General features: G+C 43.7%; 1 protein-coding gene across 1 annotated transcript in view; it reads left to right on the forward strand.

The window, feature by feature from the left end:
• LOC107268048 (zinc finger protein castor homolog 1) overlaps positions 1 to 27332 on the forward strand; it is an 87334-nt gene continuing 60002 nt past the window's right edge. The window contains exon 1 of the mRNA XM_015740406.2: positions 1 to 127. The gene's annotated coding sequence lies outside the window, so the exon portion shown is untranslated. The remainder of the gene's footprint in view (positions 128 to 27332) is intronic.

Raw genomic sequence — 27332 nt, forward strand, 5'->3', positions numbered from 1 at the left:
TGCTCGCCTACTTGTGAGAAACTCATAGCCGTGGAATCGTGATCGAAATCTCAAAGGAATATCCTCAGTCTGATCCACCTGTGTGTATCTTCGAATAAGGGGCCTTGAGAAGCAGCTGCATCGCAAGGTAAGGGATAAACGAATGCCAATCGTAAAGTTGAATCGTGAAATCTTGGAGGTATCTTATGGCTGTGCGCCATTATTTTTTACCTATCTCTCTCTCTTTCTCTCACTCTCACTATCTCCCTCTCTGCCTCTCTGTTATTTACCCTCCCTCTAACCCTATTTGAAATTACCGTAGAATCTCGATATTGCCTTCGATCATGTGAAATACTTGGGTCGAGTGTATATATATATATATATTTATGCCACTATGTCATTTCGAGGAATGATTGAGATTCTTTCTGAAGCGGGGCTTCCCGTCTGTGAGGTATGGTTGAACACCACTGGGTGGATGCATTCGACGATTCCGGGGCCCTCTACGATAATTACACGGTGCGAGCTGCGAGGCGGTCCAGAAATATATGTTCGATCGGCCGGTTTTTGAATTATTTGAAAAGAGACAGCCTTTGCACGGCCCTGTATACTTTGCCGGTAAGCTATAGCGTTTGAAATTCTGCGCTTGTAGTTTTTTCTATAATCTTTTTATTTCTCATTTTATCTTCGTACACCAATTCCTCGCCACTGTTGAGAACCGTGATTTTAGCTTGAAAATATATGGACGCGCTTTTGAAGATTTAAAAAAAAATTTTTTTCAAGATTTTGAAAAACAATTTTATCGAATAAGAGGACATTTAAAATGGACTTGACATCGATTTAAATATCTGAGAAATTCCGATTAGATTAGATAGGCTCACCTCTTGGTAAACGATGATACACGTATGTACATTTGATTTCTTACCAAAATATGAGTTTCCCCGTGGACTACTTTTATACGTCGACGCAAACGGCTGTCAGATCGAAGATGCATCTTTTGGATCTACGATCTGAAGTTTCTTTCTTCCACCCTTTTTTTTCCTTCTCCCAAGCGCCACCTAAAGCTTTTCTTCCTACCCCATGCTCCTGATCGTCCACTGTTTCTTCTTCTGTTATTACCTTTTTGTCTCCGGCCACGTTGGGACCCTCGAAGAAGCTATCGGCTGGTCCCACAGTACCAGCAGGGTACGCAATTAGTGGCAAATCTTTCTCATATCGCTGCGGAGATGTTATAATTTCGAAATAGCGTAATTTCCAGAGAGAAAGGCCGATTCGAATTTGGAACGAAAAATAATAAAAGAGACTGCCTTGAGAAGGGCAGTAGGGAAGGAAAAGGAGTAGAGGGAGAAGGAAGAGAGGAAAGGCTTGCGAAGCGGCGATGCCAGTGCCAGAGTTGCATAGGCACAAGCCCAAGATCTCACAAATGACTGTGTTTAAACTTGAACGTGACAAAATTTAAAAATCCTCCATCCACCGTACCATCTATCCCGCCATTCTTCATCCCATTCCTCCGATCCTCTTATTTCTCCTCATCTCCCACATCATCCGTCCTACCAGTCTCATTTCTATCCTACGTTCACCTTTTCACTGATCCTTACCATCTCCTTTCTTTACTCCCGTTCGGCACGCATGCGCAACAGCCAGCCGGGAGTTCCGATTGTTTTGCTCGCGTTTACACGAAATTGCCTGTAATTGCGAGCGGTCGCAGTGGGAAGCCCAGTGCCCTTTTGCAAATGTCGAGCCAGTTTGGCCCGATAGGTTCCCCTCAAGGTTTACTCTCTTCTTTCATTCCCATCTGTTTTCTAAAGGGGGGGGGGGGGCGAAAGTAAAAAAAAAGTCGCCCCCTTTATTTCTTTCAAACGGTTTATACGTACAAAAAAGTTTTTTTTTTATACGGAAAAAAAAAATATCTAGCGATGCATCGATAACGATCCAATTTGAACTTCCCTTATCCATATCTTTTAACCTATGACGAATATATAGGACTCGATGCAAGCAGCCACGATGCACTCTGCGTAAATGCCACATCAAGGTGCATCGGTATGACTTCGAAGTTTCGAGCCGCTCTCCGGTTTCTATCTCGTCAGGGAGATCTACGCCGGTGGAATGATTTTCAAAATATGATTAATTACCCGGTCCTGGTATTTCTTGTCCGAGAAGGAAGAGGCTGGCGAAGGAGAAAGATTTTCAACCCGTAATGCATCTGGGGTGCACGGCTATTCCAGTTGGATTTAATTCCGGTTGGTTTTACTCAGTGAGGACTTTTCATCTTCTTCTCATTTATATACTTACATTATCCTTATCTTTGTCTTTCTCTTTAAGACGAATACTATACATTGGATCACTCCTATCTGTAAACTGTTGATCAAGCTGCCTTTTACTTGCAGGTACCTTGTTACGGGTAGGTACTACGTGGTCCTGTGTGTAATCTACATTTTCAAGTACGATCGCACGGAGCACGTGGGAGTGTCTTTATTATTTTTCTAATTTTGCCCTTCTTTACCGACTGCGTTTGTCAGAACTGTCGTACGGTTTTATCAGCTCGTATCTTGGGTTAGGTTATTCTTTATCAATTTCTTCCTATCCAGTTCTACCAATCTATCCGTTCGGCTACCTATTTCAGTTACGTTGTTAGTTATCCTACAGGTACGGTTGGGTATGTAAAATCCGGTACTCGATGAGCCCCGGAGATCTCGTCAGCTTATAAGTACATATTGTATAAAAGGCGAGCCGGCATTACGATGGCGTTTGTTATTTTCTCGGAATCCGAGTCAGGCTTGAATTTCGAACAATACGTATCAAATGACTCGACAGACTGTCCGGAATGATGCTCTTATGAAACATCTATAAGTATTACTTCACGCGGGTTCACGTAAGGATAAAGACCTGATTTTTCAGATGATATAATTATACGGAAAGAAGAAAAGTTCAAAAAAAAAAAAATATAAAACAACATACCAGTCAAAAAATCTTTGGAGACCTAAGTGTATGACGTATCGATCTCCAATTCGATCTTAACCATTGAAGATCGTCGCACACGCATCCGCGATAGGGACTACTGCAAAAGTTGAAAACAAAAAAATGAAGGTGATAAAACCGGAGCAATTCCCAGTAGACGTATCGCGATCGTCCTGACGAGACTGTACCCCACGTAAAGAGACGAAGGAATGAGCAAGAGATGGAAGAAGAAGAAGAAGAAGAAGAGGTCCAAGAGAACCGAGAGTGAAGTATAGAAGAGAATAACGAAAGAGTGAAATGAAGGAGGAGGAGGAAGGCGAGGAAGAAGAAGAATAAAAAGATAAGAAGACTAACTGGCGCGGCATTAGTTTTAACGCATACAGAGATGTTCGGAGGCTCGAACTCGTAGCCATTACAATACATCGCGGGCTCCGGGAGAGTCGGAGTCCGAGCTCTGGCGCTCCGGCAGATATCTCAAATCGGAACGCGTTCGATTCATTTAAGAGATAAAATCTTTCGTTCGAAATATGAATATTATATTATAAGGATAGGCCGTGGCGTCCACGTGAGGGATGCTGTGGCTAGCTGTGTGAGTGAAGAGGGTTGGTGTATAGAGAAGAGTGAAGAAGAAGAAGAAGAAGAAGAAAGCAATAGGATGGAGAAATATGATGGTTAGGTAGAACGTGAAGAGAGTAGGTAAAGAGAGAAAGAGAGAGTGTCTAAAAGAGAAGTGACAAGAGGAGAGCACCGAGAGAAAGAGAGAGAGAGAGAGAGAGAGAGAGAGAGAGACGACGGAATCAACTGAGAGGGATGGAGGGGAGACAAGAGGAGAGAATCTCCAAGTCTCGTCCAGTCGCTCTCTTTCATTGCTCCACGAGAGACGAGATGGGAACGAGCTCTCTGGCTACGTTCCTTTTTCAAATCTAAGATCTTTCCAAACAAAAAAATCGGCTAGAGCTCGGAGAGGCAGGGGCAAGGGGGGCCGTATGGCCAAGATGGAGGTGGCGGCGGCCGTGATGGTTGAGAATGAGTAAAGCATGAGAAGCAGAAGGTAGAAGAGAAGGTTGGCTAAGAAGTAGAAAAGAACACGGAGAAGGTATTGAGAGAGAGAGAGAGAGAGAGGCGAGGTTAAGAAGATGAAGTTTCGGACGAGGGGGGAAGAAAAAAAAAAGAAAAAGAGATAGATACTCTATGCCACCACCATCCCCGTCCGTCCCCCACTCCCCTTCGTCGACCCACCCCTCGCCAGCATCCCAAAGCGGCACAGCGGAGAGCAGCTATCCGGCGCGTTTGGTACGTCAGTTTGAAGAATTCTTCACGAGTCAGAAAAATGAGCATCGTCATGATTTTTGAAAGTAAAAAATGAATAACGCCGCCGAGCTCGGAGCACCGTGCCTGCCAGCCGCATCCCTCCGACCTGCGCACCAATACCCGCCAACCTGGACGAACGTACCAACGTCCTCCGGACGATGCCCGTCTACGTGGGTATGCGTGTACGCACTCGTACGCCTTCTACGTGGCAGTCGGAATACCCTGTGCTCCCTTCGCAGGGTCTTCCTCCCCCTGCCGAAAACCCCCTCCGCGCCGGCCCCTTACCCATCGTGCACATCGGGGCATTATCATTATTATGATTATTTAAATTTGTTCTTTTTACCGGCGACCCCGGGAGAGCCCGCGCGGCATTTGAGCGGTCGGGGCCATTGTTCGATTATTTGAATATCGAACACGCGGACGGGAATCGATTCGTGGGGCCTAATGGGGATTACACGGCCAATCAGCCTTTAGGAAGGTGTTCTGGCCCTCTGCCGCGCCTCGTACCTCACCGGCAGTGCGCGGCCCTATCTAACCTACCTTTATAACTTCTTCTTGTATATCAAGAAATCCGTCCACATCTATTGACAATTCATCCTACTATTCTATACCTTGCGTACAGTCTCTTTCAATCTCTAGCGCCATATTTGATTTCCGTATTTATCCAATTCTCAATCTCGAGCCCGACAGGATTGTTCCTTCGTCGAGATCATGACGATAACCGGTACCATATCTTTACTCGTGTCCGTTCCGGTATAGTGACTTCTCCGTGGACACTTATTTCGATAATTTTGTCATTTACCAGCCACACGACGGTTTCAGTCACTTGTACCAGCAGGTTTTTGCCAATGCTCGAATGTATTTGAAGGTTATGTCGCTCATCTTCGTATACGCCTTGGTAATCGGTGCCTCGTATATGTACTTTACTCTATGGCGATTCTGAAGTGACTGCGATATTATGGACTGATGCATTATGATATACATGTTGTAAAGTCCTGACGCGCCACCTGGCCGCGACAAGTTCAAGCGCCCTTAGTTCGCTCTTTTTATTATGCCTGGACTCTCGTAGGCGCGCAAGTTCATAATGTTATCTCACAGCAGCTACGCCTACGAATGTTTAGCACTGTACTGCTACAGGTAGATAGATACTTAATCTTTTGCAGATTACGGATTGACACTCGATACTTATTCGTGTGAACTTCTCGATACACGTGCAATAATTTATTTAAGTTTTGTAATCACGCGTACGTGCATAGGTGCTGAATGAAATACGTTTTTGAATAATTACTTGTCTCTTAATTACATCACTATAAAGACTGACTAGTCGCTTGTAAATGGTAATCCGCTGTTTATGGAGGTCACAACCGCGGTTCAGGATCAAGGTAATTATGTCTAATAGTCAACGACTGTTTTATGGAGAAAATGGATTTGGGCAATGGACACACTAAGCAAGTAAGCTGACTATCAGTGCGCTAGTCGATTGTTTGTCAACGACTTTTCATGAAATCTACGTAATATCTTGCGAGTTCGTTATTTATCGTGAGATAGCCTATCATTTATACGTTTGCACATATATATATGCGTCAGTCGGATATATATAATTTTACGTACATTGCCATGTTTCAGGAACGTTTGACGGCTATTGATAGGATTTCGAGTTTTCGTGAGTTTTGTTATCAAGAATAGCGATAATTTTTGACAGATTGAAGTAAATCGTCAAAATTTAACGCGTCAGCCGATAAGAGAATTACGTCATTCCGGACACTTGTTTTACATGACAAAAACTAAAATGAATTTTTCATAAGGCATAAATTTTTTAACGGATATATATATAGATTTAACAGTGCAAAAAAGGAATATTAACAAAATTTTATCTACAAATTTACCATGCTTCTTTTTACAATCCCACTTGTTTTTTTTTTGGTTTCTCGTGATTGAGTACCATGCACGTGCAAGATATTTCCAAGAATGCAAAAACGTGTTTCCGCGGATATTCAACGTGATAGCCGAGAGACGAATAAGAAAGAAAAGAGCGAGGGGATGACGGTAGGACGAAAAGAGAAAAGGAAAAAAAAATATGAAGAAATAAAGAAAGGAAATAAATCCAAGAAGTAGAAGTAGAAGCCTCGGGAGAGTCTAGTGAAAGATTCTTCCCCATAATGTTGCCACCAAATAGAAGCAAACGAGCGGGTGAAATTAATAAGCAGCGAGGAGAATAAGGTTGAAGGATGGGTTATAAGGATGGGAAGGTGGAGAATGCCTGTATGTGTATATGGTGTAAGTAAGGGAACGTAAAGAAAAGAGGAAGAAGGACCTTGGTCCGAGACCGCAAGTAAGATAGAAAGAGTGGAGGCAGTTCGATAAAAAGTTGAATAACGACGCATTCGGAATTTAAGCCGATGAGTAAGATGGACGGACGGACGGACAAGTCGGTATAGGGTTGGGTGGGGTAGGAGAGAAGCAAGACAGCCGCGCGCGTTCCGGTACGGGCAGCATCCTTTAAAATTGGAATAATAATGTTCTTTCATCTCTCGAACTCGAAATGATGACTCGACGCGTTTCAATATTGTGGGAACAAAAATCGGTCGAGACGCGCGGCGATCTTTTCTCACTCTTTCGGTCTCTAATTCTTTTTCTTTCACTCGCTCGCTCTATCTCTCCATCCCTCTCTCTCTCTCTCTCTCTCTATCTGTCTATCTCATTGTCTTTCTCTCTCGCTCAAGTTGACGTTACTCGTGACTGTACGCGCATTCGTGCTTACGTACCCACGTGTATATATATATATATATATAATACATATATAATATACTATATATGTGACTGTAGGTTTGTACGAGAGAGAGAGAGAGAGAGAGAGAGTCGAAGTGGTAGTGGGCATTGACGAGGAGAGCAAAGTAGAGGAAGAAGGAGAAAAGGAGGAGAGGATAGAAGGAAAAGATGTGGCGGTGGATAGGAAGGGTGGGGATACAGAGTTAAGAACAAACTGTAATCGGGGAATGAAATCATCGAGTCCGGAGTCGATTTTTAATTAATAAAAAAAATTGTGGTACCCGCGCGCGCGCCCCGTCATGCTATGAGTATTAGATTGAGCTTGATTACGAATAATTATTCTACAGCTTGGTTTCGTCCGCGCGTCCGTCCGTCCGTTCGTTCGTAACGAGGCCGGCGCTTTGATCATTGTCTCGATCCTCATGCGATATCATGGGCAGCCGTGTGCTCGTTTCTCGGATTGGCTTCGAGTCCCGATCATCCCCGATTCCATTGCTACGAATATCTTCGATCTCTCACGCTTTTTCTTTGCCTTATTTCGATATTTCCTTATGACTGTCGTTTCTCAAACGTGTCTTTCTCACTCGGCTTTCTTTCGTATCGCTGCTGGTTGCACTGCTTCTTTTTTCACTACCGATCATTCTTGTCGTATCGTTCCTGAACTTCTACAACCCTTCCATTGGGAGCCATGCAGTACCTATATCGTCCTGTTGACGAGGATCGACGTAGAAAAGAAATAACGAGGGACAAAATAAAAATGAAGAATCTCTGGGTTTCTACGTCATTCTTTTAAAACAGCTCGTCTCTCGTCCCGGGGCGACACGATAAATAACGAATGCCTTTTCCACGCCTCCGAAATACTGGTGATTAGCAGTGAAATATCGGTTTTCGTATAGAGAGAAATTGCCGAGAGTTCAGACGCTTGAAAAAGCGAAGAGATCGTACGCGAGGACGGAGGATCCTCTCTCGGTAGAGCCCTTGGCTACGAATCTCGTAGGATTGAAAATTTAATAAATATACCCGATCGCATCAATTTCGTATAGTCTCCTAATGCGTTATCTTTGAGAAGAAAATTTTCACTTATTCTCCCCGAGGTACGCGACGCGTACGTTCGCGCACGTGGGCCGGGTCCGATGTCCGCAGAGCAGACCCGTGAAAGGAACCGATTTGAGAACCAGTCGAACAATTAAACATCGCGAGACGAGCAAAAGGGTGCTCTCACACAGAGGGAGTAAAGAAGAAAACAAAAGGTGGAAAAGAGAGAGAAAGAGAAAAGCTGTCCGAGAGGTAGCACTTTATTTGGGGATGGACGAGGGGGTAGGGCTGGCGGGAGGATTGAGAGGGTAGAGGGTAGAAGCAGGAGCAAAAGAGAGACCGAAGCAGTGTTACGGGGCTGAAAAGAAGGAGGTAGGAAAAGGAACGTGGAGATGAAGAAAAGGAAGAGGGGAGAAAAGGAAAGAAAAAAAAAAGAAAAGAAATGAAAATCGCGGTTGTAAAATCCACGCGGGTTGCACCAAACGCAATTAACCGCTAAACCCGAATCCCCATAGGGGCCCATGCACGACGGGACCGAAGGGAGAGGGGCCGGAGCGCGAGACGGACCTCTCTCTGCTTTCGGTTTGGCCAGCCCTGCCAGCCCTAAGGGCTCCAGACGGAACGCTTTTAAAATTTATTGACAATCATAAATTTCGAAAATAAAACCTTATATTCCCCGTGCTGCAGTGCGCTGCCGCGCGGTCCCGTACCTACTACTCCGCAGACTCCTTTTCTGCTGGCTCTCTTCTCTCCAAGTCTCAGACTCGGGACTCCGAGTTGGACTCTCTCTCTGCCGCGCCGTTCGGGCCCACCAATCGCTTTGCTCCTTTTACGGAGAAGTCGAAACAAAAGAATTCGTTTCGAATTTGCCCCCTTTGGCCTTCTCGGGCTACACTCGGCTCTACGAGCCATCGAAATACTTACTTACTGCTTCTGCCAACCCTTTTCCAATTCGGTACCATTTACATGTGCCTCTTTCATTATATTCAATTCTCACCCGGTACATGGAATTTTTTCATACCTTTTATCATTTATACTTCGTTAAACCTCACGCGGCCCCTTATCGCACGGCTTCTTACTTTATACGTTCATATTTTCTCGTCTACGTAACCCGGCTTAACCGTATACTCCTTCATTGGATATCTTAATATCCCTGACGATACTCGTTCGCCCAAAACGCATTGTAAGTAAACGATCTCGATGACTCTGCCGTCACTTTGATTCAAGCTCGTTTCTGCTCTCGTCTTTCTTTCCTCCGCGTTTCACATGCTGTCCCGTTGGTACGACTTGCCTTCGCAGATTAAGCAAAATGAAGGGTAATCTGTCGCGGTAGGTACTGTGGATAAAGTCGATCGACCATTTGAGTCACTTAACCTCCATCCACCCGCGCGGACGAATCCTACTTGGTTAGAAGGAGACGAAACGCAGGGGGTACGAGTGAGAGAGAGCGAAACGTCAGACAACGTCCATGTAAGCGGAGTATCTCTTATGGTGACGGTCACTTGTCTTCGTCGCTCGGTTATTGACAGAAACTATCGCGTGACGCGTCGAGCATCGACTCGAATTATTATTTGCATTCGATCGGCACTCGACGATGCCAGGATAGATTTTTAAACAAATCAAATTCCTCGCTGCCTAGATGCTTATAAACAAAGCTATGAACTCGGTCTTATTGTTAGTTTTCTTACCATACCAACGTACCACCACCGCGATCCACGGCATACACAGACCACGATAGTCACTATCGTCTATCAGCGAGCATCATAATAATTCATCCTGCGTTTATGATCTACCACTCGAAATTCTAAATCAACTTGTTTGTACGTCGGAGATTCTTTATCGAGTGTTACAGATAAGTTTGAAACACATAAATATTTAGAGATTTTTGAAAATTTCAAAGTCTCCCTTGTATTAAGATTTTTTTTCATTTTCATCTAGCACCCATTCTTTTCACCACTAATATTTACCATTCATGTTTCTCGTAGTCGCGCGAGGAATTATGGTGATTTCGGTGGGAGGGGAATTCATCAGTCCAAGTCAGGAATTATACCCAAGCCATACATCATCAACGACTACCGATCCGTCATGCCGATCCACATGTGCACGCGTTTCAGAATAGTTTAAAAGCGACCTAATAACGTTCTCCATTGCGGAAGAGTCATTTGTACGTATGATAAAGGAGTCCGTTCTCTTAACTAACCTTTGAGAAGCTCTATGGTACATATCGTTACAACCGATTAGTCGAATACCCGATCAATGATTAACGGCTTAATGATCGAGCGTTGAGTTTTCATGACTCTAAGTAGGCATGCGCGCCGCCGTGACTTAGGTATGTTAAGTTACGTTGTAGCTGAGATTTTGATCGTGTGCTCATCGTCCATCGTCTTACTGTGTACAGTGGACGGAGCTCCTCGTTGGTCTTCGAGTCCTCATCGACGATCGATTAAAATGAGCGACAGTGTGTGCCGAGGCGTACCAGGAAACGGAAGTGACGTCACTAACCAAGACTCTACGTATGCCTCGGCATGCGTATTTATTCATTCGTTTATTGGAATTGTTTGTTTGCCTTTGGCCTTATAGACCCTGGGCCCCGAGATGGGGCCCGATGAAAGACTTGCCTCCTCGCGATCCCTACGGACACGCGTGCGGAGCCAGAGCGTGAATGCGTTAATACGTGAATACGTGAATACGTGAATACGTTGCCGAGAGTGCGCGAGGGGGGATTCCTTTGATATCAAATTCTACGATTCTCAGTCATCAGACGGGTGAATGATAGTCTTGCATTTTTTAAGTCTTGTGTTACACCTTTCTGGCGACTGGCTTGTACATTGCTCATTGTACGCTACTGTTTTCTTTTTCTCGCGTGGCTTTATTGTTTCATTTTGGAATTTGGGCTCGAGACCCTTTGTTAATTGTACGTGATACGGGTGGTGGGGGAATGATTAAATTTACATTTTGTGTCTATGGTTATATTGGTTTTTCAAAGTAGTGTGTAACTCGAGGGGTTGGGTAATTAAAAAATTTAATCAGGGAACAATTTTTGGACAATTTTTCATTTTTAATAGGGATTTTATTATTTTTGTATTTTATAAATTTCAAATTGTTTTCTGGCTCATGTTTGACAGATCGAAATTCAATTAGACTTATTTGGGTTATACTTACCATTTATGGGATTCTGAAAGTCATTTATGAGTTCGAAGATGGAAGTGGCTTCGGCTCCCTAGATCCGATCGTTCCTGGAGCGAGTTAAAGGTTTTCGGTTCGGTGGCGAGACTGATGGAGAATATCGTATGGGTACTACGGCAAGTGGCAGCTGCTCGTATAAATTCGAAAGCCGGACGCGGTTTCTTCCACACGGTGCGTTGACATTTTACATTTCAGCTTTTATTGTTTTCGTCCCCAACACCGAGGTAGAGCTACATAATTATGATCTATCTCGGTTTTATGACCAGACCGAGTCCCGAGGTTTATCTGGTCACATCGTCTCGTTCGGGTTCGGTTTTTGAATAACGTTCCAATTCCTCAGGCAGTCGTAAACCATAAACCGACGACGGGAAGACGAGGACGCGACTGAGGCTCGTCCATTTTCCAAGACACTAAATAGTCCTAGGGGTACCATGGACGGACCCTATAGATAAGGGTGTCACACCGTAGGATTCGTTTCCAATGGTTTCTCTTATAATTTTTTTTTTATTTTTACCACTTTTTTCGTCCACCCCCCCACCGGCCCTTCGCTACGATACAAGGATTAGTCAATTTTTTTTTTCAGTAATATATGAATACACGATTTTATCGACGGTACAGTTTTGATGTTTTCATCAAATTTTCTCACGGGCCACTCGATCCCAGTTTACAATCGGCGACTGGAATAACTTAGTCGTACGAACGTTTGGCGCGTCGGGATTGGCTAATGTTTCAAATCATAGGAGTCCCATTCAAGGAACGTACGTGCCATGCGAATTGCAACAAAAGCACAGTACTGTATCGGCATCACCGGCACCATCGGCAAACCATCTCCATCGGTACCACCTCCTTGGACGTCTAATTGACCACGATCGGCGATCAGACACCCCCGCTGGTCCCCGGTCGTCAGTGGGTATTTTTGAAATTTCAAATCCGTATTTGCGTTGCAGATGCGCACGGCAATGTCGCGGCCCGCGGAGTATAATGTTTTCTCTCAATTAAGCCTTAATTAAGTTAAAATTAACATCGTGGATTTCACCCCTCACTGCGAGCCCGCACCTACCTCCATATCCTCGCCAGCTTTGGGTGGCCTGCACCGCGTACAGCCCGTGCTAAAATTGTCACCATTAACTAGAATGGAGAAAAAACAAAATAAGGGACAAAAACTACCGCCACAAAATCTTTTCCCCCGCACTAGCCATACCTGGAATTCTGTGAAAGTTCAAAGCATTCCACAACAATTTTTACGTCGCAAAATTTCATCCGAATTAAATATACCAATCAACCAGTGACTCGATAGGATTTTTTTTATATTTAAAAAATACTGTGTCAACCACGTGACATTTTTTTGCAAATCACCCTTGGCATTAATTATATTTATCTGACTGATCGGATATCTCAAATTCACATGGATTTCAAATTTGGATCTAAAGCTTTTTAAATTTGATAAAAGCGATATTTCAAAGTCGAAATCTTTTTGAAAGATAGTACCTGTGTCTTCATTAATTTAGAGATACCTGTCTTACCAAGTAATAGGTGTCTCATTTATTATTTAACTGTGCCATTTGTCTGGCTCAATCCTGAGACTTTTGCGCAAGGATGTACGAGTCGGTGCCTAGCGGCTAGCACCACCGCGGAGGTGTCCTCTACCACCACCATATACGTGGGGTATGGGTTATACTGGGAATCGAAAGCCTTCAGATAAACCAGCCTTCATTAGGGCGAGGATGATCAGACAACGCGATGCCCAGCGCTGCTGCTGCTTCTGCTGCTGCCCGGTGCCTCGTGGTAGCTGGAGTAGCTGAAGTAGTCAGTAATGCTTGGCGATGCTTCTGCGGTAGCGCCCACCACGACATCAACGAGATTGACCGTAAAGGGAGACTCTGTGTCCTTAGCATGGACCTTGTTCGGAATTACATTTAGACCCATCTACCGTACCACCCTTTCACCCGTACAAGCTTCCACCTTGCGAAATCTCTACCCAGGTCCAATGGTCTAACTTTTATGTATATTAAGGACGTTGAGTAGAGATCAGACGATTTTTCGATGCACTTGGAGATCGTTTCAGTGAATTTTCATTCGTTCACGTTGCCCATTCAATTTCTAGGTTGATCACGTAAAATTGTTTATTGATACTTGATAACTAGAGAGGGGGTTATCGGATAGTTAAACGTAGATAATATTATTTGGACAAGACGAATTGAATAAAGCTTATAAATAAATGAATTTGATAGTCTATTTGATTAAAAATTGATATACCTATACAAATTTTTTTACAATTTTGTATTTTATATATTTCAATTTTTTATTTTTATCTTTGTCTTACTGAAATTTGATGGAATCGTCAGATCGCATAGTTTCTCATGGTGATCGATCAATTCTTCATTAATTAAAGTGATACGTCCAATCAAATGGTAGGAGCACGATCTTGACTGGTTTTATTCATACAGGCATGTGAACTCGGCCAATCCTAATGAATCGCTGATCCTTGTCTTCCGTTAAGGACATTTTCTCAATTATTGCCAACAAGCTAGTCAATTTCCTCGAGTTCGTTCATATCACTACTTAGAAGTCACTTTAACGCGCGTCTCGATTTTTTCCATTTGATCCCCATGTAATTCTATTGTTTTCACGGACTATTAAGTTTCCGGTAATAGGCAGCTTCCGGTTAACGACTCCTCGAATGCAGGAAAGGGCGCGCCATACCTAATTCGGCCTTTAAGGATCAAGGCGAGGCTTCACGACGTTCATTTACCATCATTCTCGTCTCCTTCCTTAACCACCGTATAAAAATCAACAATTTCCCCTTCTAAATAAATCAACAACCCCATACACCGTGTGAACCACGTTGCAATAAGATTCCGGTCAGTCTGCAGGGTATCCTTACCCACCTACTTTTAAAAAATCGATCAAGCAAGACTATTTGAATTTCGAAGAAAATTTTGAAAAATTAAAAAAAAATTAAAATATTCAAAATTCTCAAATCGATCGTAGTACTTTGTACAAGACAGCGGACGACGCAGGAGGACATAAAACCTGTGCCTGGCGAGCAGTCGCAACATAGGCCAGTACGAGACTCCGGAGACTCCTCGAGGTTGGTCGAAGGTGGCTCCGCCTAGCGTCCGCCCACGAAACCCGATTGGCCGGTAAATCTCTCCCGCCTCGAGGCTCATTTGTTTATTAATGTTGTAATCACCGGCGTGATCCTCTTTTGTCCTGTTCTCCACTTCTCGGCGCTGTCCCGCGGAATGCGACCAGTTTCGTCTCACTTCTTCTTCTGCTCCTCTTCATATACTCAGCATACACCTCTACGTCTCACGGTTTATATATACTGCTTTATTTCATTACTTCTCCCTCTCGTTCTCCCTAGCTCCGTCCTTTATCTCTGTGGTCTCTCTAAACTCCATACTACCTATGCACGCATTCCGTAAGGTCTCCTCGATACCTACTATCTTTCTATCCTCTTCGGGTTAGACAATACTTCAGCCCTGCCTCGTACCTACATATCTCGCCAGGTCGGACATTCGGCTTAATGCTTTTTCTATTTGATATCTCTCAATCGAATACGAAAACCCTACTGATACAATACGTATACAGTTTTTAATGGTTAACAATGACAGGATGTATATCGAAATTCCATATATCTACTGTTAATATAATAAATAAATATCGATGGAAAAAAATTTTTTTTGATAAAAAAAAAAATACTAAAAATATCAATCAGCTAATTCGAATAAAATTTTTTCTTCCATTTATTCTCATTAAAGAACACGCATCTCTGATACCATTACTGCGCCTAGGGATTCCTCGCATCAAAACCCGCATGCTTTTCCTTCAGCGTTTTTCCCGAAATATTTATAGACGACGCGTCGCGTTGCCCGATTTGACGCGCTGTTTGTTTGAGCTGTCGTCGCAAGTGACAGGCCAGGAAACGTTTTAAAAAGGACGGCAACGCGGAATTGCCCGACGGCGTTTACTCAGGCCACGGACATTTTCACGAAATTTCAAACTCTCCCGCCTTAAGACAAGCTAAGTCAACACAATTACTCTATACGTCTGTATGCATATATACATCGGACTGTACCGTACACCGGTACCTTTTTTCATCAACATTTGGCTATTGCATCAACGCTACAAATATATGGAACAAATCCAATATACAACTAGACAATTACCATTCGGTTCAATTTTCAAGACAGCGTCATTTCCTCGAAATAAAAATGTTTCTTCAAACGTCACCTAGATACATACATACGTCGTACACTACTCGTGACCATATTGCCCCCACTAAGTATACCAGCCTAAACTATCCTCTCCCATCCAATCAATTAACCGATTCAACGATAACTGACGCGCGTGAAATCGAATTTCACGCGGAAGAACCACGTCGCACGTAAAGAATCGAATCTCAGTCCCGCGTCCGAGTCACTGAAAGTATTTGCCGCCATTGGTAAAAAAAAAAATGTTAGAAAAAAAATTAAATCAAATTAAAAAAATTTTCATTGACCTTTCGGTACACGATATCCACCCCCACCCCCCTTTTCCACCCTATCGCTCATATATTCCGTATATGCAATATCTTCACGTACCCTGATTGACACAGGGAATATATGCGTGGGTGGCGTGCACGCGCGCGGGTAACACGAGTGAAAGAAAGTTTTCTGTGAGCGTGTCCCAAATGTTGAATTCCTTTTCCAGGGCGTGGCGGTGCCGGTGGTTCGTTGTTATTCCGAAATGACGAATCATAATGTATAATACCCAGGCGCATGCATGTACATACGATAACCAAGGTATATCCGTTCGTTCGTTTCGTCTGTCGTTCGGCCATAGTCGTTGGTTCATTCCGTCTGTCCGTACGTCTGACTGTTCGTCCTGCTGGAATATATATAAGTATATACGCGATACTGAATAATATCGCTCTCCTTCTTTGTATCCGGTGGGTCCTCCTTTATTGCATCTTTCTCTCTCTCATTGAGTCTCTCTTTGATTTTCAGTGTACACGACGCTCGCCGTCCCCCCCGTTAGCCGCGTGTGGGTGAGAGAGCTAGTACTTACACGGCTTATTCAAATGAACCCGGGATTGTCTGATATATCTCGGGACTAACTGGATTCTCAAAATTAAAAAAGAAGAGTTTCACCCGGCGCGAGAGAGCACCGCGTTGGCCAAACGTTCGAGCGAAGAATCTTGGTTAAGCTTGTAAACGGAGCCTGACTTCGTTCCATCTTCGATCTTGGACTATTTTTATTTTCTTTATACTCTCGATGCTCATATGGGCTTTTCGTAAGTCACGTGTTCGGTACTGTAATAGCGGTTGTTTAAGCCGTCATTCTTATATGGAGTTTACAAGCCGCACGGTGCGTCGCTTGAATTTTACCTTTTGGGTGACTCTGATTTTGAAATCAGGGTTTTTCTGACATCCCCTTCTTCTTTTTATTTCTTACCCCGTCACGATATCCAATTCTAGACTGAAATTCGGGTCAAAGACTGTTCCTTCGACGCCCTTCTTTTACGCTATTCTGGAGATCTCTGCACCCTGTAACCCCACGTATATTTCTTTTTGTCATCCCTTGGATTCTTTTTTACGTGTAGTTATATACCTGTGTAGGCAGTGGCTGCTCCCGTAAAGTATTGAAATTGCATAATGGGCACCCTTAGACCGCATTCACAAAGGGGACCCGGTGCGACATTAAGGACGTATTTAGCGACCTCTGATCTACAGGGGTTGCGTTTGGTAGGAGGATCCGTAGAAAGGGTCGAGCGTGGAAATTTCGCCGTTTCACCAGTAGTTTCCACAAATTTTCAAAGTGCATGGTGTTCCCCATGTCTATACCCAACCGGGAGTCCGTTGCGAATTTGAGGTTTCGTCCTATTGACTTCCGTGGGCACGTTGTCGATTTTCCGTTTTTTTTTCTCCTAAATTTTCAAAAATCCATCAGTAGGTACACACAGCGTCAGTCTACCCGCACCCATACGAATTTTCATCTCCATTAATCCCACCTTGAATTCACGCCCGTAACTAGTTAGTGGGTAATGACAGCTGTCAAAAAATCCAAATTTCACGAAAAAAGCCCGAATCCCCTGATCGGTACCTTCCGAGAAATCCGAAGTAAGAAGTTTAAATTCGCCGGCTGCCATTTACATTCGAAAGGACGTGGCAATAGCCGATCTTGGATTAGCCAGAAACCATGGGAGGATGACGAGCCTTTTGATCGGCATTCGATCAAAATCGAAATATACGTATCGAAAAGTCCCGGGGTCATCCCGATGCCTCGATGACTCGTCAATTCACGTAACGCCATTAATATTGATTTTGAAAGTTCTCATATAAACACACGCACACATCCCGGAACTCTCGAAACGACATTTCGCGTCTATCTCACCCGTATCACTTATTTACTTATGAATATCAAAGTAACCTTTTATCTGTATGGACACAAATATAGTCATAATCAAAAATTTTATTGGTACCTGCCACTTGTTTATCATCTTCAATTTCGTACTGGTCTCTCCGATTACTCGCAGCATCCGGTCACGATTCGCGAGACGCAACAGTTTTTACGTCTGGTTGCACCGTCAAAGGAACCTCTCCATATTATTACTATATATATATCAACCGGGCCCCACCAACGTACCCGGTGACTTACCGAGAAACGACTAAGCATAATATTGATAGGGTGACCACTGCAACTGGAGGATATTGTTTTGTTCTGGTGATAACCACTAAGTTAACCGTCTGCGTTGACGTCGTACTCTGGAAACGCCAACACTTTTATTCTTTGCTCACTCACTTCCTTACGCCCGTCCGACTCGCCTTCCTTCCACTGCACCTTCCTCGGAAACACCTGATAACGTCCTGGCATTCCGCGTGGGCGAGTAACGTAACGCATTGCCGAGAGTTCAAATTTCTGCATTTACAATCGTATCGCATAGAGACCTCTTGGTGTAAACGAATTACGCGGCAATGTCTGGGTTATGAAAATGCACCAACCCTCAGCGCCAGTCAATTATTAGCCGCCTCGCGTAGGACCTATGTCGCAACGAGTTAGTCTACGAGCTGAATAATTGTGGGTATATTTGAATACAATCAGTAGGCTTCTCGAAGGTGAATTTAACTAGAGGAATGCTACCATGAAGAAATTCCACATTTACGATGCATCCATAGTCATTTTTACAATTAGTACCTTTGACAATAGTCTTCTCGTTTCCCATACAGGTAATTTCAATATGAAATAGCATAATGTTATTACATTCAAATTTCACCGGATAATCGCGTCACTCGAGAATTGATTTTCATTATACAAGAATGTCATGTAATCGAGAGCCATTCAAATTGCATTATATGCCTATCTTCGCACGGTTCAAGAAATGCACTTTTTATACGAATCCTTTCTAAGTGCATTTCGATGCAATTGTTATCCCTTAGCAGGATTGTGCACTGTAAGGCTACTTTGGTACATATATCGTACGTAACGTACGCGTGTAAAACGCATAGGGCGTTAATGTGCAGCAAGGCCAGTGTCGCGTCGTATTTCAATTCCTGCGCGTCGAATTCAACTCAGGCTGGTTCTCTATCTCGGCCGATAACGGAACAACAGAATTCTTGAGACTGCATTGTCGCCTGCATTGCCACCAGGCAGGGAAGCCGAGAGAATATGTAAAATGAAAGAAAAAAAAAATAGAGTATAGAAACATAAATGAAATAAACTAAACAAACTTCTCACACCATATACACAGTGTCCCATAAACAATCTCCGTACTGCCGGATGTGTTAGATTGAAAGCTACGGTATACGATTTATATAGAATAAATTGTCCATATGTAAATTAGCCGATAGATCATCAAGGGTAACTCGTAATTCATTATCGACAGCTGCTAGGATATCCGTCCTCTGAAGGGGTCGTAAGCGATGCACCTACGTTGCAACGTACGGATGCACTTTCGCGAGGAGAAAGGTCAATAGGTTAGTCGCGGATAGTCGAACCGAATGAGAGCGAAAGTTGCGAGGATGAGCTAGTAAGAGAAAGAGAGAGAGAGTGAAAGTAGGGGGTTGGCCACGCTTTTCAATCGGCAATCAATGACGCGCAACCCTCTCCGCTGTATTAAAGGCCAATGGATATCTAGATTTGCGAGACTGGCAGCCAATCGGATCTGGTTCAAGGAACCCGGTGCGCGCATTTGCAATGCAAATCAGTAACCCGACGTACCCGATGAACGCAGCACCGCCGTTCCACGGTTCCTGGCCCGGGCGGTCCGCGCTACACATACGTTCGATTATTTAGATATGCAGATGATCCGTGAGCGTGGGCTCGTTTTTGCCTTTCTTTCACGACCGCAAAAACCCTGCCACCGTTAGGGTGGGTCCGATCAGGGTGGTTCTCATTGTTAACTTCAGGAAGATATTTGCATGTAAGAAGGGGTAGTTTAAAGGCGATGTTCACTTTTTGAACGTATGGCATAAACTGCCTCTAACCATACTATATATATATCTATATACACGTCGACAAGAGTCACCAGCCGTCACATGCCAGGTCCATTCTCATAATTCCATAAGGGATGAAGATAGACGATATTAATAGTTAAGTAAAGGGGACCTATCAAGGGGTAAAAATCATCCAGAAACGCATTCACTCACTCGACAGAGGTCGCGCTACTAGTGCAGCAAAGACTTTGTCAAATTTTACATGATTTATCACGGCTCATTTACATATTCGACTCCCCTCGCAATAGACCCTCTGCGCTACACTATACCGGACAGAAGGACGTACTAACGACGCGTGCCCCGTGTCTCGCCATCGTCCTTTTATTTTCACCTTTCACGTTGGCCTCCGCATGCGTAAGCTTAATGAGAAATTTTATATAGAGAAACCTTGGAATAGAGTCGTCGATACGCAGGTAGGACAAGTTTTTTTTTCCAAGTTTCGCGCGAGCCAACTTCTCGCCACTTGGCATCGGCAGGACACATGCCCAAGTTACGGCAGCGGCTATGTACAGCACGTGCATGTACGGAACAGCGCGATTCGCTCAAACGGCAGGAGACGGTACGCGGCAGTCCGGTTGCGTGTGCGTAAGTCACGCGTGTGCAGCACATCGAAGGTGCGAAGCGGGGGGGACACGCGCTAGCCTGGAACGCTTCACGCATACGAGATAACCATTAGCTCCTATAGTCTCCTCTTGGGCTCTCTTGGATAAAGGTATATATCTGTACTACGTGCCTCCTGGCTGGTTCACTGTGCCGTTGGTACCTTATACACTATATACTACGCAGACTATAGCTATACAGTACGATCTCGTGCAACCGTACCTATCTCGGACTCCCGGCTCCTACCTGAGTATATTGTTATAGAGACACGCGTGAATCGGTCACTGCTTTTATTTCACGATCGATCGTCCAAGCTGGAAGGAAGAGGATATTAATGTGACAAGGAGGAAGACGATCTTGGGAGTATTTTCAAAAAAAAAAAATTTTCATTCACCTCTTATACCTTGACTACCAGTCAGAATGGACACTTTCCGCGAAACTCGGACTTTTCCACGAACCCAACAGTCACTCGATGCGTTGCTGTACGCAGTAATCGCTATGGGTAATAGGTATGATGTCTGCATTCCGGAGGTTGCAACATGTGTGTCATACGGAACGTGATTCGACTCTGTTATGAAAGTGGTATCAATATATGATACGATGGTAGGGATAAATTTTCTAAGTAAAAAAAAAAATGAAAAGATTACATGTTGCATGTAACGAGACAGGATTTCCCTGTTATTGTCGCAACAAGGAAGGGATCGGTTTTTTGATTCTATATGATTTTTTCTGTTTTCATTTTTTTTCTTCTTTCTTCATCGCCCCGGCGATTAACACGTGTCACGTGGTATCCCGACTTACGTTAACCATGTAGGACACACCATGGGGGAATAAAGGTGGTACCTACCTACATTTCCATACATTCCTGCACCGCAATGAGCGGCCATTTAAAAATTTCTCGCCGTACTCCCTGGAACACACGGTGAACTTCGTGCATTTCAATTGGTCGACACGCGCCGATATGCGGAACGAAACTGTCGCGAGATCTTATCGAAAGTTCTCCTTTCCTTTCTATTTTATTATATCTCTATCCCCTTTGTTTCTTTATTATGTATATATATTTTTTTTTTTTCGTCGACCCATACCCCTTTTACCACTTCAATTTTATTCTTGATAAATCTTAACATTCCTCGCGACGTATAACTATACGTATACTCGCACATGTCATACTCACACGTCGTACGTCACCAGCCACACGCGCCTTAACGCACACCAACCTTTCATAGAGCAAGGAGTCGCACTCATGGCGTTCATTCATTCAGAAATGAACTCTGCCTGTGGAAATAAGCCGGCAATCTAAATATAACCTGCCGACTGACGGCAGGAAGACGGCCTCACGTGCCCATCACTTTCTTGGTGGATGCGATATTTATAATTTTCCAAACCCACGTGCTTCGATAGGAGATAGCGAGGAAACTGGCATCACCGGTGGAGGGAAATTGAACGATACCGAATAGCAGCACCAGTAGCAGTCTGTAGAATGGGGATTGAGTTAGCTACCGATTCGGTTATAGGTACGTATATAGGTATGTTAGACGAGTACGATGCGTGACGTATAGGTATCGAGAAAACATAACGTTATATTAAAGGGTGGGCAGCGGGGAGAAAGAAGAAAAGAAGCACCAGGACGATAAAGTATGTCGAAGTTACGTATACCTTATACACTATACGTTGTAATAGTAATATTGGTATGTATACGATATATCGGTAATTGTCCATTGTGTCGCCTTTGTTTGTCGTGGTCCCAGTGAAAGCTTTGCGTTCGCGGTATAATTATCGTGGAAAAAAAAATTTTATCGACTCTCCTCCTCTTCGGATTTACTATTGGTATTTTGCTGTCCTTGTTCGATTGGTCTTCGTTTGTCTTTTAAGATCGGAATAGGATACTTCATGGGTGTATATAGAGTAATGCGTTTGGTATATGGGATTGGTGTAGAAAGTGGAGTAAAGCGACTTGTCAGGGCCGGAGAGCATAGCGAGGAGGAAATTGATCGCAAAAGGATTTTATCACATTGGGAGCTAGAGCGGGGACTCTTTGGAAACCGGTATACACAAGAGGCTGTTCTTAATCCGGCAGCGATTAACGGCCAGGCCGAAGCTACGAGCTCGTACGTTATGCTCAGCGCTTTGCGCAATTATTCAAATAAATCGTGAGAGAGTTACCGTTACCGTTAGATACGTGAAAAGGGGTTATTTGACGATGGAAAGAAAGAAAAGAAATTGGTGGAAGAGGAAAACATTTTTTTGGGTATTATTTCACTGAAATTTATATGGGTTACTAAGGATTGCCATAATTTTTGATTTTTTTTAAATTAATCTTAGCGATTGACTTTTGTTCGATTTTTATGGTATTTATTGTCGATCTCACTTTCTTGATTTAATCGTGCGAGGTAGCCTTACCGTTACTACGACCTACGCACTTTTTCGATTCTAGCATAGACATAAAGGCTGAATGTTGCTGAATTCTTGATGATCGGTATTTCGTTGTATGTATGTATTTACGTACGTTGGATATATTGATATAATAAGTGTGTTGGCGTTATAATGCGATAAATCGAGAGATGACGACAAACTTGGTAATTTTTTTATTTCAATTCTCAAGAAATTATTTCCATTGTTCCTCTACAGTGGCTAACGACGTTTTCTATTCCGCATAACCAATCTACCTTCATAGGAATTTTTAATCAAACTCGTAATTTATTGTTCGTCGTCGATAAATTCAAAATTTATTTATACTTTGGTAAATCCACTAAAAACGAACAATGCCATGTAACTCAATGTTGAACGCCGTGTTAAAAAAAGTTTTTAATTCAGGTATACACGTAGGCAAGCTGCTCCCAATCCAAGAACAATTAATACCCAGCAAGAGGGATCTAGAACGAAATGAAATGAATGATAAAAAATGATAAAAGGAATAAAAATAATAAGAAGTGTAAAGAGGGAGTCTTCCCAGTTGACTGTGCGTACGCGTATACATAGATAGTTTTATATATGGTGATCTGGTATTACGTATATGTATTATCCAGTCCCTTGGAGAAGGGTAGGGTTAGAGCTCTGGTTTCGCTAGCCCCGGGCTACTTCGGTCGAGCTCTCCGGAGAACGGTCAAGAACCCAATACCCGGAGTATTAGGTTCTGGCTATCCTACACGCGGATAGATAGATCATACTCCTGGCTATTATACTTATATATCTATATAACGCACTGATATCATGTGTGAGTACGTAGATGAGGCGCGTGTATATTCTGCGAGTCAATATCTACAGTCCCGCGGATTTCGAGGTTATGTGGAGTCCGGCTACCGGTTACGTTCATTCTCCACTACCGGTTATCAGTTTGTCCATTTTTATAAGGTCTCGCAGATATTGGTCTCCTGTATTTGGAGCAATCCAAGAGAGAAAGATCCGGTGAGTAGAATTATTTACGGAATTTTTTTTTTTCACGGCGTACCAATTTTTTTGTCTTTTTTCTCGAATTCGTTCTAAAGACCTTCTCGGGCTTTCCTGTAGCGTACAAAACGTTACTTCCGGTACGGAGTCGAGCTAGTGTTAATTTTTGTGGTAATACATTTTTTTTCACGGCATTTCTAGATGTATGCCTTTTTAACTTTATAATTGTTTCTTGGGCTTGTATAGTAGACGATAATAAAGGTAACAATGCCGAAAAAAAAGGGTTGTATATTACTCGTGGATAGGAGCGCCGACTGGAAGAGGAGGGTCGGTCCAGCTTCGTTATGCCGCATCGCGAGGACAATTAATTATCTCCTGATTCCTTCTAAGAACCAGTCCAAGTACGCTTGGCGCACACATGGCCCCACGGGCTACACGTACGGGCGTGTTTTATAGACACATATGATGGAACACTCTCAGGCCGATCGTGTTTCAAACCACAGAGAGACTTAACTGAGAAACGACACACGCTGCCATATCCCTACTCTACGGTCTCTGGACTAACTCAGCGATCCTCTTGGTTTTCATTGTCTCCGAGATTCGCATTGGCTTGACAGTTACTCGGGACTGAAATAAATAGCGAATAATTGAAAGAAAACAAAAATAGTCACTCAATTAGCAAAAAAGTCATTCGTTTAGAAAAAATATTTAACCTGCAAAAAAAGAATATAAACGTATTACGATTACACGTGGTAAGGGGCCCTGGCATCCTTTGGGCCTTACACGAAAATACGTAAGCACGCGAGGGGAGCTGTGGGCCCCGCGCTAGTCCATGTCGAGAATCGAGAATCGAGCAGACCCAGAAGCGCCGTACTCCTTAGCTCGCGGGGCCTTTTGTTTCCCTAAGGGGTTTTACCGCTCGAGCAGTGAACTTTCAAAGTCCCAGCCGATTATTAGCCAGAAGGAAGCTAACGGCACACGTCGTTCTTAATATGAATTTTCTAATAATCGTAGAGGGGCCCTAACGTCGCCGATGCCTTGTGCTATACCGGTAACATAACCTAGTACTTGGTGACTCGGCTACACATGCTTCTTCACTTGGCTAGTTGGGATGACGACAGTCGTGTATGCACATCCGTGTATACCTATGCGGTACAGTTCGCTTTTCGAGTGACAGTCTTTTGTTATTATTCCGAGGGCGCGGACCGGCCGTGTGACACGTTCACGGTATCCGGCCACGTACGTGACGTCATATATGTGATACCGGTGCCCGTAAACCCATATGGCGATGCCTTACCGCCTTCGCTTTACCTTGTCTTCCCTTGTATCGTCTTGTCGTCCATCCGACTTTTTCATCGACAGCTTTTACGTCGGCTGCGCCGAGGATCCGTTGTTCCATTGAAAAGTAATCTCAAGCTGCCGTTGTATAGGGACTTTCGATTTATGAAAAATTCCTGTGACGTCAAAGGGGGAGAGGGGTGGTAAACGTCAACTAATTATATTACTAAAAGTAAAAATTGTAAAATTTTGAAAATTTTTTTTTTCTCTACTGTCGCTTTAATATGTATTTTGAATTTAATTACGTAAAATTTTTTAATTTTTTTATAAACACGTCTTAGGCTTTACTTAATCATAGGTCGTGACGGATAACGGTACGAATTTCGTGTCTATCGGTTCCCAGGACGAGCATAGACAGTACACCCGTCTAGAAATACGATGTGACAAGACGACATTGAGAAAACGAAGTAAAAGAATTCGCTTCGGTTTATTCATAAGATCCAAGAGTCGACGAGCGTTGACACTTGCCATACGATAAAGTCATTCCCGTAGCTATTTCGTAAGCTGTAGAAGAAGTTAGGGCCTGAATTATGGGAGAGGTGAGGTTAGTCCTGATCCAAATAGAGTAAATTGGTAATGGTCTAGATTCCGTTATATGGACGTATGTATAATGTAATAATGAGGAAGAAGGCGTAATACTCCAGTGCCAATGAGGGTAACAGGGGGTGGCGTCCGCACCCCTAAATTTCCGCGAATGAGAAATAACCTCGGGGTGAGTTTGCGCAGTTGGTGCCGGAAGATAAAGGCAAATTCCAACCCCCGTTGTAGGTGGACAACTCGGCGTATCGACGCGTCGGGAATCCGTGGAAGGGTGTAACCGGGAAAGCAACCCCAATAGCTCAGGCCGTGGGCGTAGCCATTGTTTTTAGCGGCAACGAAATTCTAGTGGTAGTTCACGAGGTGTTTTGCCCATGAAAATTAGAATAATTCGATAATACGTAACTGTTGCGGGCAGAGGCTTGGAGGCGGCCTCATTTGAATATCTGTATAATCGGAACGCCGTTAGGGCGGATCCAGAAAACAGCAACCCTGCCGTCGACACCTCATCGTCTCGCCCCTCTAATCGACGTAAAGAGTGCGAAAGAAAAAGTAAAATTGACCCCGGTCCCGCGGTCCGTACCACGCGGGAGAGATGATTTCTTGCAAAAGGAAAATAAAAAAAGGACGCGGAGGTGCGAAAGTCGTGGCTTGTAAGAATTTATCAATTTCTTCGGGTTCGAGGAGAAATAAACAAAAAACGGAAGAGTGAAAATTATCGCAAAAAGTTAGCAGGAGAAAATACGCTGTCGTAAAGATACTTAGGGGCGTCGTTCGTGAGTCATTAGTCATTTGTGAAAAATTGCCGGTAGATGTCGCCGTGGTATTTCTTTTAATTCCCGAAGCACCTTTCGTGGAATCGAAAGTATTCAAAGGAAATTCTCATGTAATCCATGAAGCTGGGCTGTTCTGCATAATCGTTTCGGAGGAAAGGACAGATTCTTTATTTTCTCGTAAATATCTACTTTTGCACGAGAGAACTGGCAATACCGCAGAATCTAAAAGCCGCGGCACAACTGCTCACGAGTCGTGGCGCGGTGCACGCTGGGTAAGGAATTCATCAGCTAAAGGTTGGCAAACGTGCACCACCATAAAACCAAATGATTTACTCCGACACTTTATGGGCCCCGCCAGACGCCCAACTTTGCCAATTTTTCATGGATTTCCAACGGCACTCAGCGGAGCTCACGTAGCGCCATCTTATTCCGCGGAATATGCCCTTCGCGGATATTATTTTTCAACGCCGATCCGAATCTTTTCTTATCGCGATAACGATCGTTCGGCCACGACCGAAGGCGCGTCTGTTTTTTGGCACGGACGGTACGCCTATATTCTTTCGCTTCGGGCGAGACGCGCGGAACTATGGAAAAATCGCTTTCATTACGCGTAAGCGCATATACATACCCTTATCCATATGTGAGTACAGTATTTACAACCATACCCATAGTCAGTACCTTGGTGGAGCATATACATGCATATACATACTCGGCCGACCGTGTCTCTCGTATGCATCTCTCGATGCACCGCGGACTCTGGGAGCAACGTAATCTGAGAAGTCCTTGGATCCCAGGACAGTTCAATTTCCACCCTGTGATTCCAGGAGTCGTATACGCAACGTCATTTTTTTATGTCTTTCCCGATTCCCAAGAAGTCACTGACCTCTGAATCGTCCTTACTAGAACCGGGAGAAGTTGTCGAGTTCTCGATAGTCTGTAATAAAAATCTTTATTGTGTCAGTCTAACGGGCCCTCCTTTCAT

The sequence above is a fragment of the Cephus cinctus genome, unplaced genomic scaffold (genome assembly GCF_000341935.2).
Source record: "Cephus cinctus unplaced genomic scaffold, Ccin1 Ccin1_scaffold0462, whole genome shotgun sequence".
Taxonomy (NCBI): Eukaryota; Metazoa; Arthropoda; class Insecta; order Hymenoptera; family Cephidae; genus Cephus; species Cephus cinctus.